Consider the following 15651-nt stretch of genomic DNA (forward strand, 5'->3'; position numbering starts at 1 on the left):
TTTTAGATTGGGTGAGGGATTCAGGCAGGCAAATCAGATGAGGTAATTTATATTTTCCAGAGATCACTGTGGTAGCCCTGAGAAGAATGGACTCTGGAAGAAGAGGCAGGAACAGAAGCAAGGAGACAGTTGGGAGAGTCCTGGGCAGTGATACAGGCCAGGACCAGGGAGACGGCACCAAGAGTGAAAGAAGCAAAATGCCTAGAGATATATTTTGGGAGAAGAACCTACAGGACCTGCTAGTGATTGTGAAACAAAAGGACAGAGGAGGGGAAGAGAAGAACTAAGATTGATACCTAGGCTTTTTATTTGAGCCATTTGGAGGGTGGCAAACCTCTTACTGAATTGGGGAAGACTTGAAAAAAGGAATTTGGTTCAAGGGTAGGGAGAAAACCAAGAGTTCCTTACTGGACATGTTATTCTTTTTTTTATGCATGTTGTATGTTTGCATCACTCGAGGGTAAGAATTACTTACAGAAATTTGATAGCAAGGGCCCAACCCCTGAGGTGTTTATTTTTTTCATATAGCAAGATGCCCAGGGAGGGATTGGCAGTTCAGGGCTGGTAGAGCTCCTCAAAACCCCCTCTCCTTTCCTGCTCGAGTACCAAAAACTAAATGACTTTTATTCTTACATCACTCTACAATGTCAATATGTTCTCCATCTCCAACTTCTGGTCCATGTTGCAGGCAAGAATAAAAAGGAAGCAAAATAATGGAGGTTGTCTGTTTTTACCAAGATTGAAAATTTCCCAGAAATCTCCAGAAGACTTTGATTGGCATCTCCTATGACTACCCATAGCTGCAAGGGAGTCTGAAAAATGTAGTCCTTAGCTGTGCACATTGCTACCCCAAACAATATTAGGGTTCTATTGGGGAAAGTGGATACCGAGAAAGCCAGCTGTGTGGGGCACAATATCCAAATGCAAATTGAAAACAGACAGGTAAGTCTGTCTGGAGTCCAGGTGATTAGTTAGAGATCCCCCCCAAAAAAAATCATTATCTGCCTGTAGACGCTATTTAAAGCCATGAGATCAAGTAAAATTAGTTGGGTAAAAAGTGAAGAAACAGAAGAGGGCTCCAGGCTGAGTCTAGAAATTTCCCAACATTCTAAAGTCCAGTAGAGGAGGTAGCAAAGGAGACTGAAAGGGGCAGTCAGAAAGGCAAACAGAAGAACATGCTGAACACTGCTGAGAAGTCATGTGGCAACATGGAGATCGTTGGGAATCATGAGAAGGGTGGTTTCAGTAGAGCTCAGTGAACTCAAGGGCAAGACTGGAGTGGGTTGCCAAGTGAGTGGAAGGCCAGAGAGCGGGCTGAGCATAGACAATTATCCCAAGAAGTTTTGCTCTGAAAGAAACAGAGATAAAGCAATGATAGAGGATATGGAACTTCAAGAAAAGTCTTTTGTTGTTGTCATTGGTTTGCTAGCTTATTTGCTTGCTTGGTAAGTGGGAGATACTAGAACATGTTTCTCTGCTGGTGGAAGACCCTGAGTTCCAAGTTGAGAGGCTGAGAGTTAATTTTGGAAACACTGTGAGTCTGTAAGCCCGAAAATGACATGATGAAGTCAGTGTTTTAGGAAGATTCATCTGAAAATAGCTGCCCATAAATTGTATAAAATTGGAAAAGTATACATAGCAATGAAAAGTGCTGGATGTCACCCAAAGGGAGCCCGCTAATGCAACAGAAAATGGCCTTAAAGAGGCTCCTGAGTTAAGTCAGCTGTGAGTCTTTCAATGGCTAAAGAATGGGCCCCAGAAGGGGCATTTAGAATTGATGCCTCTCCAAAAGGCAAAATTTAAGCTTAAAGTCTGCCTATGAGAGACTACCATAAAAACTCCAAACACTGTAAAATATCTGAGGGTAAAATACTGATGGCATCACTAAAATCTACTAAATATTAAATGGATGAATGTGTTGGATCAACACTTATTTTTATTCTTATAATTTATAGAGCTGTGTAAATGTATATGGTGCTTTATAGAACATAAAGCACAAAAGACAGAATTCCTGTCCTGTGAAGTTTACAGTCTCATTCGGACATAAACTAGAACACTGGATGATGACCCCCTAAAGTATTTTTTTTCAGCCAAAGTGATTGGAGAAGACATGAGCGCTGCCAACACACGTCCGGATCCACAGCCCCAGCAGAAAACCTTGTTAGAGACCATGGTTACTTACAATGCCAGAGTGTGTGTGTGTGTGTGTGTGTGTGTGTGTGTGTTGCATACACATTTTGAAATATTTGGAAAAGAAAATGTTTGTGTTCATGGCTCCTCTCTGATACTCCTCTGGTAACAACTAGGCTTTATCCGAAGACTTGCATCATAGAATAAGTATATTAGAACCATGGAGACCATAGCAATCAAGCCGTCCAATCAACTTACTTGTCCGATGGAGCTGAGACCCAACAAGTGGACGGCAAAGTAACTCACTTAGGGTCACTCCGCCCATCAGCAGAGCCGGATCTCGAACCCGCAAAGCCACATGCCCAGTCTAGTACTCCTCTTTTCTCTTTCAGAAGCACATCAGCATCTCCAAGTGCCCCTTGTTCATGTCCCCATTGATTTTTATGAAAATGATGTGACGCTTTTATGCTGTTTCCTCTGGAATTCATCTGCGTTATGTTGCACTGCCACAAAAGTATCAAGGAAGGCGATCAGGACCGGCTCCCTAAGGTCCAAATCCCGGATTCCGACGGCCTGGAATCAAAGGCTGGCCCTACCTAAACTGGAGCCAGCTGTCAAGGAAGGCTTTGGTGTTTCTTGAGTCCATTTTTAATGTTTTTTTCCCCTACAAATCTGATGGTGCCCACTCTCAGCAGTCACATTCCAATCAACCTAAAAAATGTAGAAAGAACTTGCAGTTTCTGGGCTCGGATGCCTAAAACAGCATACACGATGTGGTGGATTAATTGACTGTGAAATTACAGTTTAAGCAACAAAGCTTTTTAAAGGGTTAGGAATGTAAAGAAGGGTGTAAACAAACTGATTTTCATTCTTTGTTGAAGTAAAACAGTTTGCCTTTTCCCTGTGCCTTCCTTTCTTCCTTTCTCTGTATAAGTGTCTTAACAAGCACTTTCTCTGGGATCATGCCATTTGTAAAGTTTCCCTAAACACCACTCCCCAAGAAGGGAGCTTTCTTTGTAGAGGTCCTGGGCGATTCTCAACTAAAGGGATATGCAGAGGTTCTGTGGATGTTAAAATCTAATAAAGCGCTACACAAATCAACGGTATCATATTCATGTTATTTTGATGAATAAAAGGTGAACCATCCTTATTGATGGGCAGCTTAGTGATTGTCTGGCACTTCACAATGCAAAGGACAAGAGAGAGAATGAATCCAGCCCACTCTGGAAAATGAGGAAAGTGAGGGCTAGTAAGGGGAAATGATTTGTCCAGGAGCCCACCACGGGTTAGAGGTGGAGCTAGAGACGGAACTTTATAAAGTGGAAGGAATTATAAAACCACATCGCCAAGGACGTTCTCGTGTGATACCCTCAGATCTTGGCGTGATACCCTCCACTAAACCATACCTGTCAGGTCCCTTCCTCTTGTCCAAGAGCAGCCTAATGGGTCAATGACTGAAGGTTTCCAGGGCTAAAGCCAACCACCAAGAAAGATTAGTCATTATTATACCTATGTTCCCCGAAGCTAAAGCCAGGGGAGATGAAGCCACTATTTTGGAGAAGAGATGCTATTAAAATATTTATTCCATGGCACTTAGCCTGTGATCATAGCAGAATAAGCAACATAAATGCACTCCATCAGATTAAAAAAAAAAAACTCATTTTTTCAAAATGTTCATTTGTTCTACTTCATCAGAATTCTACAGCATGCCCGATTTGGCTTTTGCATTTCCAAACACCATATTGGTTTCCTACATGATAATCATTTGATAGGGTACAAGTACAATGATTCTGCACAGTCCCTTTGATGAACAGTCTATTTCTTATTGACTTTAATATGATCTGTTGCCTCCTTTGTATCATCTAGGAAAGAATAGAGTATGCCAAAATTTTCAGCAAGACATGTGGGATCTTTTGTATTCAGAATAAGAGAATTCATTGCAAATTTAAAGTCAAGCTATAAAAATATCTTCCCCCAAATTTAAGTTTTTCAAAATATTGCCACCTCTATGGACGGTAGTTACAGATCTAGTGATAGGGCCAGACTCCTAATTCCCAGGAACTCCTGTAGGATCATAAAACCATCAATGTGCGACTTCCAGTTCTAGTGTATAGGCTAAGTGAGGGAGACAGAGGCAGGCAATTATAAAGCTCATGGAAAAACACTATGAGTGATCAGGGAAGGAAGAGGCAGAAGGCAGAGTGTGTCTCCTGCCTACCTACCTTCTTCATACAGTGGGAAGTGCAAATGCCTAACAAGCACAGATCCATGCCCTCCATAAAGTCCCTACTTTCCCGGATATGATATCTTCATTCCAGAGGCATTCTGTCTCCCATTTTAGCTATTAACAGTCTTCTCAGGGCTATCATCATCACCACTAGACCCTCGATGGAGTCCACCCAAGTCAGGGGAGATCCTGCCAAGAGGAAGGAGCAGAAAGGAGAAACAGCTCCCCGTGGGTTGTTTTCCTCTCACTTGGGCACTTGATCAACAAATCCCAAAGGAACATTTGCCTTTCTCATAGCAACAGTGTATTCCTCCTAAGCTGTTTATATAAACTAGAGTGAGAACCCCCATAATGGCAGAAATGACTTTTCTCGTCTCAAAATGAACTCTCCAGATTTGTTGGCAAGGAAAGGAGATGACAAAATCCAACCTCAGAATATCCCAACCAAATCAAGAAACAATAGTGGTCGTTTATTCATTTGCTCAGCAAATACTTATTGAGTATCTACTCTGAGCCAGGCACTGTTCTGAGTGTTGGGGATACAGTAGTGAACAAACAGACTAGAAAAGTGAGTAAATATATGTTAGAGGGTGACAGATACTATGGACAAAAATACGGCAAGAGGAGAGAGATAGGGACTTGGGAAGGTGGGCCAGTTGCAATTTTAGATAAAGTGTCCAAGGAAAGCCTTACTGAAATGGCGACATTTGAGTAAAAGCCTGTAAGGGGTGAGCAAGTGAACCAGGCAACTATCTGGGGCTGCAGCAGGGGTAAGAGCAAGTTCGAAGGCTTGAAGGCAGAGCATGCTTGCATGTTGGAGGAAGTGCAAGGAAACCAGTGTGGCTGGAATGGAGAAAAGGAGGGGAGAGTAGTCGGTGGCGACAATGGGGAGACAACATAGAGAGGCTTGTAAATCATAGTAAGGACTTTACTCTGACTGACATGATCTGACTTACATTTTAAAAGGATTATTCCAGGGGCGCCTGGGTGGCTCAGTCGGTTAAGCATCTACCTTAAGCTTAGGTCATGGTCTGGGGGTCCTGGGATCGAGCCCCACTTTGGGGTCCTTGCTCAGTGGGGAGTCTGCTTCTCTCTCTGCCTCCCCCCCCCGCTCATGCTCTCTCTCTCACTCTCTCTCTCAAATAAAAAATAAAATCTTAAAAAAATAAAAAATAAAAATAAATAAAAGTATTATTCCAGCTGCTGTGATGAGAATAAACTGAGCGGGAAGGTCAGGGTCGGGGTAGAGGTAGGAGACCAGTCAGGAAGCTATTGCAGAGGATGGTGGCTCAGACCAGGGAGGTAGCAGTAGTGATGGAGAGATTGATGGGTTGTAGATGTCTTTGTAGATAAAGCCAATGAGATGGGCAGATAAATTGGATGTAGGGCATAAAAGAAAGGAGTCAAAGACTTCAAGGTGTTGAACAGGAATAGCTGAAACGGTGAACTGAAATGGACAATCGCAAGTCCAGTTTGGGACATGTTAAACTTGAGCTGCTTCTCAAATACCCAAATGAAGGATCTGGCTATGCAGGTCAGGGAGTGGGCAGAAGACATCCAGGCTAGGTATACAAATGTCAGTCTCTAATATAAAGCTTCTCCACCTTCTGATTCAGCTTCCATGGTGTCTCTTCATATTTAGAACTTGATTATTTCTTCACGCCCTTTGAAAGGGGCCCTGCTCTTATGAACTTTAGTCCTTTGGTGTTTTTCCTTGTGCAGAAATGTCTTAATTTTAGGGCCCAAAGAGTAACTGGAAGAGGATATTACTACCGTTCTAATATTTCTTAGAAATGGAGATTTTAAGTTTTTTCTCCACTAGTCACTTAAGAACCTTGAAGGAGACTTTTTTTTTTTTGAAGGAGACTCTTTAAAAAGAAAATAAAGTAAGGAACTCTCTGCTAGAATTATTACAAAATTTAATTCAAGCCTTTCCTCACAGATTTCTGAAATATTCTCAACATTTCATTCCTATGACACTGGGAACTTGCAGTGTTCTTTTTTTTTGCATTGTTATAAAAAGTTGCCTATAGGCTCCGTTTCTTCAATACAAAATCCTATGGGTTTTTTTTTCTTTTTTACTAAAATTTGAGGATGCATTATTGCTACACTAGCATTTTAAGATCTAAAAGGACTTTCCCTGGTTACCCAGGCCATGCATTCACCTCCCTTCAGGAATTTGATAATCCAGAAATCATTCATTCTCTTGCTTTAGCTTCTCTTCCAAAAATCTCCTTAAATCCATCTGTGATTAAATTGTAAGGAGAAGAATCTCTCTACGCCAGACTCTGAATTATTCAGGAGCCAATAAACCAATATGGGAACTCCTGTTTCCTATTGATGTTTGCAAAATCTGAGGTTGCCATATTGAGTAGACACAGCGTACCACACAGATCAGGGAATGGCCATGTTGTACAAAAGGCAAGAAACTTCTCCTGGACTTGGAGTCAGAAGATGTCTGTTCTGGACACAATAATGTCCTATGCTTGGTTGGTGACAGTGACAGTGGCAAGTCACTCCTAAACTGTAAATAAATAAAAGTGAATTGTACCTACCTAACAAAGAAGTTGTGAGTCTTCTCCATGCCTAATACCAAAGGAATTAATTTCTTCCTACCTACTCCCCATCTGCCAAATAAGTATCCTGAACCTTCCTCTATAATGCCATTCTGTTAGTTAAAAACAAAAATAGGCACATGCAAATGGGTCCCTTTCATATCAATTTCACCCAAAATATAGCGCTACATATAAATAAAATGTATTTTTCTGACTTACTCTGATTTTTTTTTTTTAATTTAGCACTTCAAAATGAACTCTAGAGCAGAGGTTAGCAAAAGTTCTGTAAAGGGCCAGGTAGTAAACATTTTAGGCTTTATGAGCCATAAACTTTGTTGCAACTACTTGACTCTGCCATTATAGCATGAAAAGAACCATACATATTATGAAAATAAATGGGCGTAGCTGTGTTCCAATAAAACATTATTTACAAACACAGGTGACAGACTAGGTTTAGCCCATAGGCTATAGTTTATTGACTCTGGCTCTAAACCTTAGGCCTAACCTGTCTTATTTTTTATTCTGGCAAATGTAAAACTCTAAGTCTTCAGAAAACATATACTGAATTTGTTCTTTTCTTTATAAATTCTGGATAAATTTAAATTCCAGATGTGAGACTGTTACATAAGGGACATCAGTATAACCACTTATAATAAATGTAATGGTCCTACGAATGGCCTACAATGAATTAAAAAAAAAAATCACTTACCCAGATAATGCATTGTATCCTGCAAGAAGTCTCATTCAGGGGCACATGGGTGATTCAGTCAGTTAAGCATCTGCCTTTGGTTAGGGTCATGATCTCAGGGTCCTGGGATCTAGCCTTGCATCGGGCTCCCTGCTCAGCGGGAAGTCTGCTTCTTCCTCTCTCCACTCATGCTCTCTCTCTCTCTGTCTCTCTCAAATAAATAAATAAAATCTTAAAAAAAAAGTCTCATTCAAAAAAAGCATATGTTTATGATATCATCTGCCAGAATAACAAAATACACCAGCTACATTTGAACATATTTTCAAATTTTAGCAATTTACCTATATGATACAGTTTCCATTTTTGTTCAGTTATAATATTCTTAGCTTGCACATAGAGATATCAGAAATAACATTTGGAGATTTTAAAACATATATTTACATTTTAGCAACCCATAAATAAGGACCTGAAACACCAGTGAATGCTTCTGGTTAGAATTATAAAATTCCTAGGGTGCCTGGGTGGCTCAGTTGGTTAAGCAACTGCCTTCGGCTCAGGTCATGATCCTGGAGTCCGGGGATCAAGTCCCGCATCGGACTCCCTGCTCAGCGGGGAGTCTGCTTCTCCCTCTGACCCTCTTCCCTCTCGTGCTCTCTATCTCTCATTCTCTCTCTCTCAAATAAATAAATAAAATCTTTAAAAAAAAGAATTATAAAATTCCTAGAACAATATAATCATGGAAATAGCACAGGATCTCAGATTTTCTATGAGTGTGTGATTCTTGAATGAGTTATTCTAAATTTTCCCTACTGAAAGACTACCAGTATATCAATGCTAATTTATTTGGGGGTTAGGGAGACTGTGGTTGCCAATCTCCAAGATGGCCTCCCAGGAGCCCCACCCCTGGTGTAGTCCCTTCCCACACTGTGCCAGGGTTGATCTGCATGACCAACAAAATAATGCATAAGTGATGGCACGTAACATTTGAAATTAGGTTCTAGAAGACACTGAAGCTTCCATCTTGGTTGCTCTGTCTCACTCTACTCTCTTAGATCACTTACTCAATATGGCCAGCAGCCAAGTCATGATCTTCCTGAGAAGAGGCCAAAATGGTGAGGAACTGAGATACACCTCCTGCCAACCCTCACATGAACAATCTTGGAAGTAGATCCCCTAGCCCATCAGAAGACGGCACCCTGGTCAGGTTGACTACAACCTCATGAGAAAACCAGAGCCAACCCACCCAGCTAAGTTGCTCCTGGAGTCCCAACCCTTAGAAATTATGTGAGGGGCACCTGGGTGGCTCAGTCATTAAGCGTCTGCCTTGGACTCAGGTCATGGTCCCAGGGTCCTGGGATCAAGCCCCACATTGGGCTCCCTGCTCAGCGGGAAGCCTGCTTCTCCCTCTCCCTCTCCCCCTGCTTATGTTCCCTCTCTCACTTTGTCTCTCTCTGTCAGATAAATAAAATCTTTAAAAAAAAAAGAAATTATGTGAGATAATACATGTTTGCTCTTTTAATATATTGAGTATTGAGTATTTAGTTACATAGCAATAGATAATTAGAGACTAACAAATATCTAATATGTGAATTGGTTTACATAAAAATATATTGCGATTCATTTGCAGTTGGTATAGGAAAGACTGATAATATTCAAAGACAGACAAGAAATTAAATCTCTTAAAATGTTGCAGCTGGACCCTGAAATGTGAGTCACACTGGTGAGATCCACCCATTGTCTGTGAATGTGAGTTCAAGTGGCCCAAATTTGAGGCAATACTTCCTGATTGGCCATGCTGGCCCTGACATTCCATTTTCCTTCCTTCCACCCATGTCAATGTACAGATTTCATTCATTTTCTGTGTCCAAAACTTTTTCAGACCACTCCAACACCAACCTGTCTCTGTCTTTTCTCAACATCTATGGCAAGTAACTCTACAACACAGAGTTTATGATTATTAACGAGGAATTAGTTTATCTTCTGAAGGACCTTGAGAGCAGAACAAGCTTTTATAAGACTTCTTTATTTCTCACCTCACTTCCCCCTTATCACTTGATATTACTTATTCACCAGCAATGGGACCCAGTCTCATGCCCTTTTTAGAAATTCTGAGGCATGCTCTATACTAGACACTGTATATTACACTCATCAACTTCCCTTCTCTTCCAAGCTACCCCCCTGAATTTTGGGCCCCAATGGCTGAAAACTACAACTCCTAGACTCCTTTGCAGCTATGATTCTCGATATAATTTAGGTTCTGCCAGTAAGATGCACTTGTGTGAGATTTGGAAGGTGGAAAAGACATGGAATTCCTATTTTTTCAGTTGTGATTGGGGATAAACAGGCTCCAATCAGCATGAGTGTCTGCAGCCCACCAGCTTCCAGGCTGTAAAGAAGTTATAAAGGCAGTAATAATGGCTGTGGCAGTGGTTTTCTGACCTCAAGACATGTGATCTTGATTCAGAAAGTCCAGAGGCAACCCCTGCCTCCAACCCTCTGATGATCTGTAAGCACCTAACTCCTTACAGGAAATCCCTTTCAGTCTAAGGTGCCCACTGGTTTCTGTTGCTTGCCTTGAACCCCGACTGGTATGTGTACAATAACTTTCATTTTTTAAGCTTATGCTGATGACCTAGCAAAATTTTATTTCACTCATTCATTCACTTGACTCTTGATGGACATTTGCTGAGTGAATAGATGAGAAGAAAATAAGGTCTCAGAGGAAAGATAATGATTACAGTTTTTACTAATATGCTTGTGCTATTAGATGGGTATAATTATGTATCCCCAGGTAGGGATAGCCAACAGATGATGTGGAAACCAAGATCTGAAGTTCAGGTTAGAAGCTCAAAGCTTCCTTCAACACTTTGAGTGGTGTTAGTGAAATGTCAGGTAAAGGGACCGAGCTCTCGCTGTGTGCTGATTACCTTAATTGCTTCTGATCAGAGCAAATGGACTTATTACTTGGAATAAGTAGAAGCAACGAGAGAGGGTGAAGAGGAGTATGTGAAGATTAACCCTACCTTTTTCTTAAATGCTTTGCAGTGGGACAAACTTCAGTTTTATTACCATAAAATCTTCAACAACAGTTCAGTAATTGCTATAGTACTTTGAGGCCAATTTAAAGGAATAAAATTATTTTCAATGTCTCTGCTTGCTTCAGCAAAATTTGAGAAGGAAAAAAAAGGCATTAGCAGAGATTCATTGGGCTGGGCTTTTGAGAATTTGGGCCATCCAAATCATTCCTGCAAAGCCCTTCTAAACTACTAGGAGGCAAAGAAAATTATTGCTACTTAAATGTTTAATGTTAATTAAAGTTAGCATATTAGTTTTCAATCAAATTTATGACAGAATCAAATTATACTTAAGTGTTATGTGATACTTGATACTACATTCTAATGTACAACTACAATCAAAATATATGGTACATTTATGCCCATTTTTACAGCATTTGGATCACAATTTTATTATTTTAAATGATTATAAATGTTTTTAGTAGCTGTAGCTTTATCATACTGTTAATAATGTTTATAATTCCTTGGTGCTCAGAGCTGAATATGAAGCACATACTCAATTACAACATGTTTTTTTCCAGTGTGAAAATGTGATTTTCTTCATACACTGTAACACATTGCAGTCAAATTTGGGTACTGCCTCTACTTTTTTGCACATCTCCCGCAGGACTTAGAATAGTCCAGGATATAAAAAGGTGTCTAATATTTTCTTGTTGCATGACTAAATGCCTCCATGTGTGTACATCAGTAAAAACATTCTGTATCTGAAAAACTAGTGATTTCCTGATTTGACATGCTCTCCTCTCTTCCAACTATCTTTCATTCACGTTCTTCTACATGTCAGAGGGTTTCCTGAGCCCAAGGACAGTCCCTGATGAACTGTGGGATACTAAGCCATGGGTCTGGTAGAAATTAAAATGGCTTCCCCAGCGAATCTCTCCTTTCTGCCCCTATTCTAACTGAACCTCGTACAACTGCTCTGAGCCTGTGCACTGGTCCGCACTCAGGGCTCACTGCCTCAGTGTCACCTGCGTCTATCACTCTGTCATTCATTCCAACATCATGCATTTAGACCCATCATATGCCAAGCCCTGTGGTTAAGAAGACAGGCTCTGAAGTCAGATTGGGGGTTCATATCCTAACTCCACCTATTACTAGCTATGTGGCATTGAATGAGTCACTTAACCCTTCTGGGCCTATTTCCTCATTGATACAATGGAGACTAAATTAGTACCTGCCTCACAAAAGGGTATTTTAAAGATTAAAGGAGCTAATATTAATCTTTTAGGATAGCACCTGACACACAGAAAGTGCTGAATAAATAGTACTAGTCTTAGGGATACAAAATTGAATGAGTAATCTTGCCCTCAGGGAAATCACAGTCTAGTAAAGAAAACAGATAATCACCAGTCATTACTTACAGTCATTACTTACAGTTGTGACAAAAGGAAGCACAGAAAGAACAAACTGTTTAAATTAGACTGAACCCCTGAGCAGGCTTTCTATAGGAGTCAATATTTGAGCCATGCTCTCCAAAAAAAAGCGTGGAGAAGATATTGCAGCCAGAGGCCACAACATTACCAAGGCCTGGAGGCAGAAGACTAAAAATGACCCGAGGGCTGACCCATGGTTAGTGTAGCTTGGGGAGAGTGGAAGCCAGAGAAGCTGGTAGGGAAAGGATGATGATAGACCTTGCATGCCACCTTCAAGGTTGTGAATTTGAACAATAAAGTCAGAAGCACCATTGAATAACTTGGATTTTGAAAAGATCTTTATGGTCCTTAGAGTAGAAATTGAAGATGTTTCAGGCAGCTCCAAATTTCAAGATCTGCAGAAAAAGGGTGTGAATCAACCACCTTATCCACTCACTTCTTTTATCTATTGTCATTGTACCCAATACAGACTTGTCAAATAACTGATCTATGTTACCTCTATGCCAACCTCAATACACTTAATGCAGTTTACTCAAAATAGCTTTAAAATTACACATGGATTCTAGATTCTATTATGTATGCTATATTAAAAGAGAACTTCAGACCATCCATATTTGATAAGCACTACTAGAAAATTAGTAATGTGGCAGCCTCCATTGTTCTATGAATTTCCATTCATTCATGAGGTGAATCTGCCCAAAGATACAGATGAGGATCATAATTCTATTTTTAACTTCCTATTCTTCCCAAGTGAAAACAGGTTAATTATATTTCAGAAGTAACCTTTTCCTTCCTTTAGATTGGTAATGGTGTCAAATAATTTCATAATGGATATTAAAATTCCCATTAGTGTTATGAATTACATTAGTGTGAATCTTTTCCAAGGTCTTAAAATGTTTTAGCTGATATTTTAACTGTCTTAAAATTATAACATAAAGTACTTTTAAAAAAATTCTCTCATGGTTCAATCCCAGCTCACCTAAAACCAGCCATCTTAGCCACTGCTTCGTATTAATTCAATTTCTCCTTTCTCTTATATAAAATGTAATAATTCTATATCTGATGCTATTACTACTTCTATTCCTCTGTATTTTTATACAGATCCCTGCATTGCAAATAACAAAACTTAACTGTCTCAAGACGGTCCCTCTGACTCAAACCCTCTGTGCATGCCTTCTAGAATAGTGAATGTTTGGTGGAGAAAAGAATTGCTTCCAGACCAAGTGAGAGCATTGAAGTGCCCTTCCTGTGTGGCCATTTCTGCTTTCTCGTCACAGCCTCTGCCCATCCCTAAAAGCCATCCCTTCTCAACAAAATTCTGCCTCCCCCAGACTTGGCTGCTTATGGGTTCCATGCCTTTCTTTGAATATCACAAATACTTTGATAGCAATTCATTATTTAAGTTACTCTAAATATCCCTTTGGCATCCAAATGAGTAGACTTGGACTATGACTACATGACTGTAAAATGTTTATTTGATAAGAAAATCTCAATCGCATAAGTCAATCAGAGAAAGACATGTATCATATGACCTCACTGATATGAGGAATTCTTAATCTCAGAAAACAAACAGGGTTGCTGGAGTGGTGGGAGCTGGGAGGGATGGGGCGGCTGAGTGATAGACATTGGGGAGGGTAGGTGCTATGGTGAGCGCTGTGAATTGTGTAAGACTGTTGAATCACAGACCTGTGCCTCTGAAACAAATAATACATTATATGTTAAAAAAAAAAAAAAAAGAAGAAGAAGAAGATAGCAGGAGGGGAAGAATGAAAGGGGGGAAATCGGAGGGGAAGACGAACATGAGAGACTATGGACTCTGAGAAACAAACTGAGGGTTCTAGAGGGGAGGGGAATGGGGGATGGGTTAGCCTGGTGCTGGGTATTAAAGAGGGCATGTTCTGCATGGAGCACTGGGTGTTATACGCAAACAATGATTCATGGAACACTACATCAAAAACTAATAATGTAATGTATGGTGATTAACATAACATAATAAAAAAAAAAAGAAAATCTCAATTGGCTCCTGGGACATTTAATTCTTCCCAAGATAGGGAAGCATCTGCCTTCAGCTCAGGTCATGATCCCAGGGTCCTGGGATCGAGTCCTGCATTGGGCTACCTGCTCAGTGGGGAGCCTGCTTCTCCCTCGGCCTCCTGCTCCCCCTGCTTGTGCGCTCTCTTTCTCTCTCATAAATAAATAAAATATATAAAAAAATAAAAAGGAGAACATTTAAAAAAAACAGAAACTTTTTACTAATGCCATAGAACTAATATGCTCTAAGTATACCCTTCGTTTGTTGACCTGTGGTATATTGTATTGATTTTTTTCTTGCTGCATAATAAATTATACAAACTTAGTAGCTTAAAACATGTATTTATGAGCTCACACTGCTGTGGATCAGGAGTTTGGGCACAGCATAACTGGATTCTCTAGTCAGCATCTGACAAAGCTGCAATTAAGGTGCTGGCCAGGCTGTATGCTCATCTAGAGGCTCAAGTGGGGAAGAATCTGCTTCTAAGTTAATTTAGTTATTGACAGAATTCTTTTCCTTACACGTGTGTGACAAAGGGCCCTGGTTTCTTAGTAGTTGTCAGCTGGAGGCCACCCTCAGGACCAAAAGGCCAGACCAGCTCCCTGCCACATGGCCCTGTTGACACACAGTTCACAACACAGATTTGCTTCTTCAAGATCAGCAGGAGAATTTCTTCTTCCAATCTATTGAGACAGTGTCTTATATAACAAAACACAATCTCAGGTGTGACATCCCATCACCTTTGCCATATTCTACTGGTTAGAAGTTAGAAGGAAGTCAGAGACTCCACCTACACTCAAGGGGAAGGGATTCAAGGACATGATTCTTCCGGGTTCATCTTAAGGGTGCGTCCAACACATAAGGGTTTGAACTACTACTTTCTTCCATTGGCATGCATTCTATTTTTTCATCTAAAAGGGGGTAGAGTACAAATAACATTTCCACAATTTTATTCATTGCTTGGGATTTTGCTACTGGAAAGTCATTAACATAGCACCTGAAATAATATTATTTAAAAAGAAAAAAATTTAGTACAATCCCTCCTGTGTTTTGAGACACCCTGCTGAGGTTTTGAGACACATGGCTGAGGCTTAAAAATAATTGTGAAAGCATGGCTTTGACATTTTTCAGAAAAGTGAACAGGATTTTCAGAGTAAAAGAGTACCTACCGTGCCTCCTATTTACCTTACTTAAGTCAGGCCAGTAGCAGTTAGCTCAAGAATTCACTGGGTTTCTACTGAGGATGTCTGCAGTTCCACCCCATAAGCATGCCTGCATTTTCTGCATAAATCTGCAAGGAGGATGTTCTCACAGAGGTAGAGCCTGGGTGTGGAGTCAATGAAGCCCTTTATCAAGAAATTGCTGGCAAGATTCTCTCGGTTTAAATCAACTAGGGGCCACAGAAGTGGGAAAAAATGAGTTTGTTCTTCATGGTGTAATTTTCTAACATAACAAACATACATTTCTTAGGAATATTCGGCAAGTTGACAATAGTATATTGGACCATTTCTCCTCTGGGATGTGCCCATGACTGGAATCCTTAAGAATTTTTCATATCAGAACATAGTGTTG

This window comes from Callorhinus ursinus, unplaced genomic scaffold (genome assembly GCF_003265705.2).
Source record: "Callorhinus ursinus isolate GAN/ISIS: 27379988/994484 unplaced genomic scaffold, GSC_fseal_2.0 scaffold14, whole genome shotgun sequence".
Classification (NCBI taxonomy): Eukaryota; Metazoa; Chordata; class Mammalia; order Carnivora; family Otariidae; genus Callorhinus; species Callorhinus ursinus.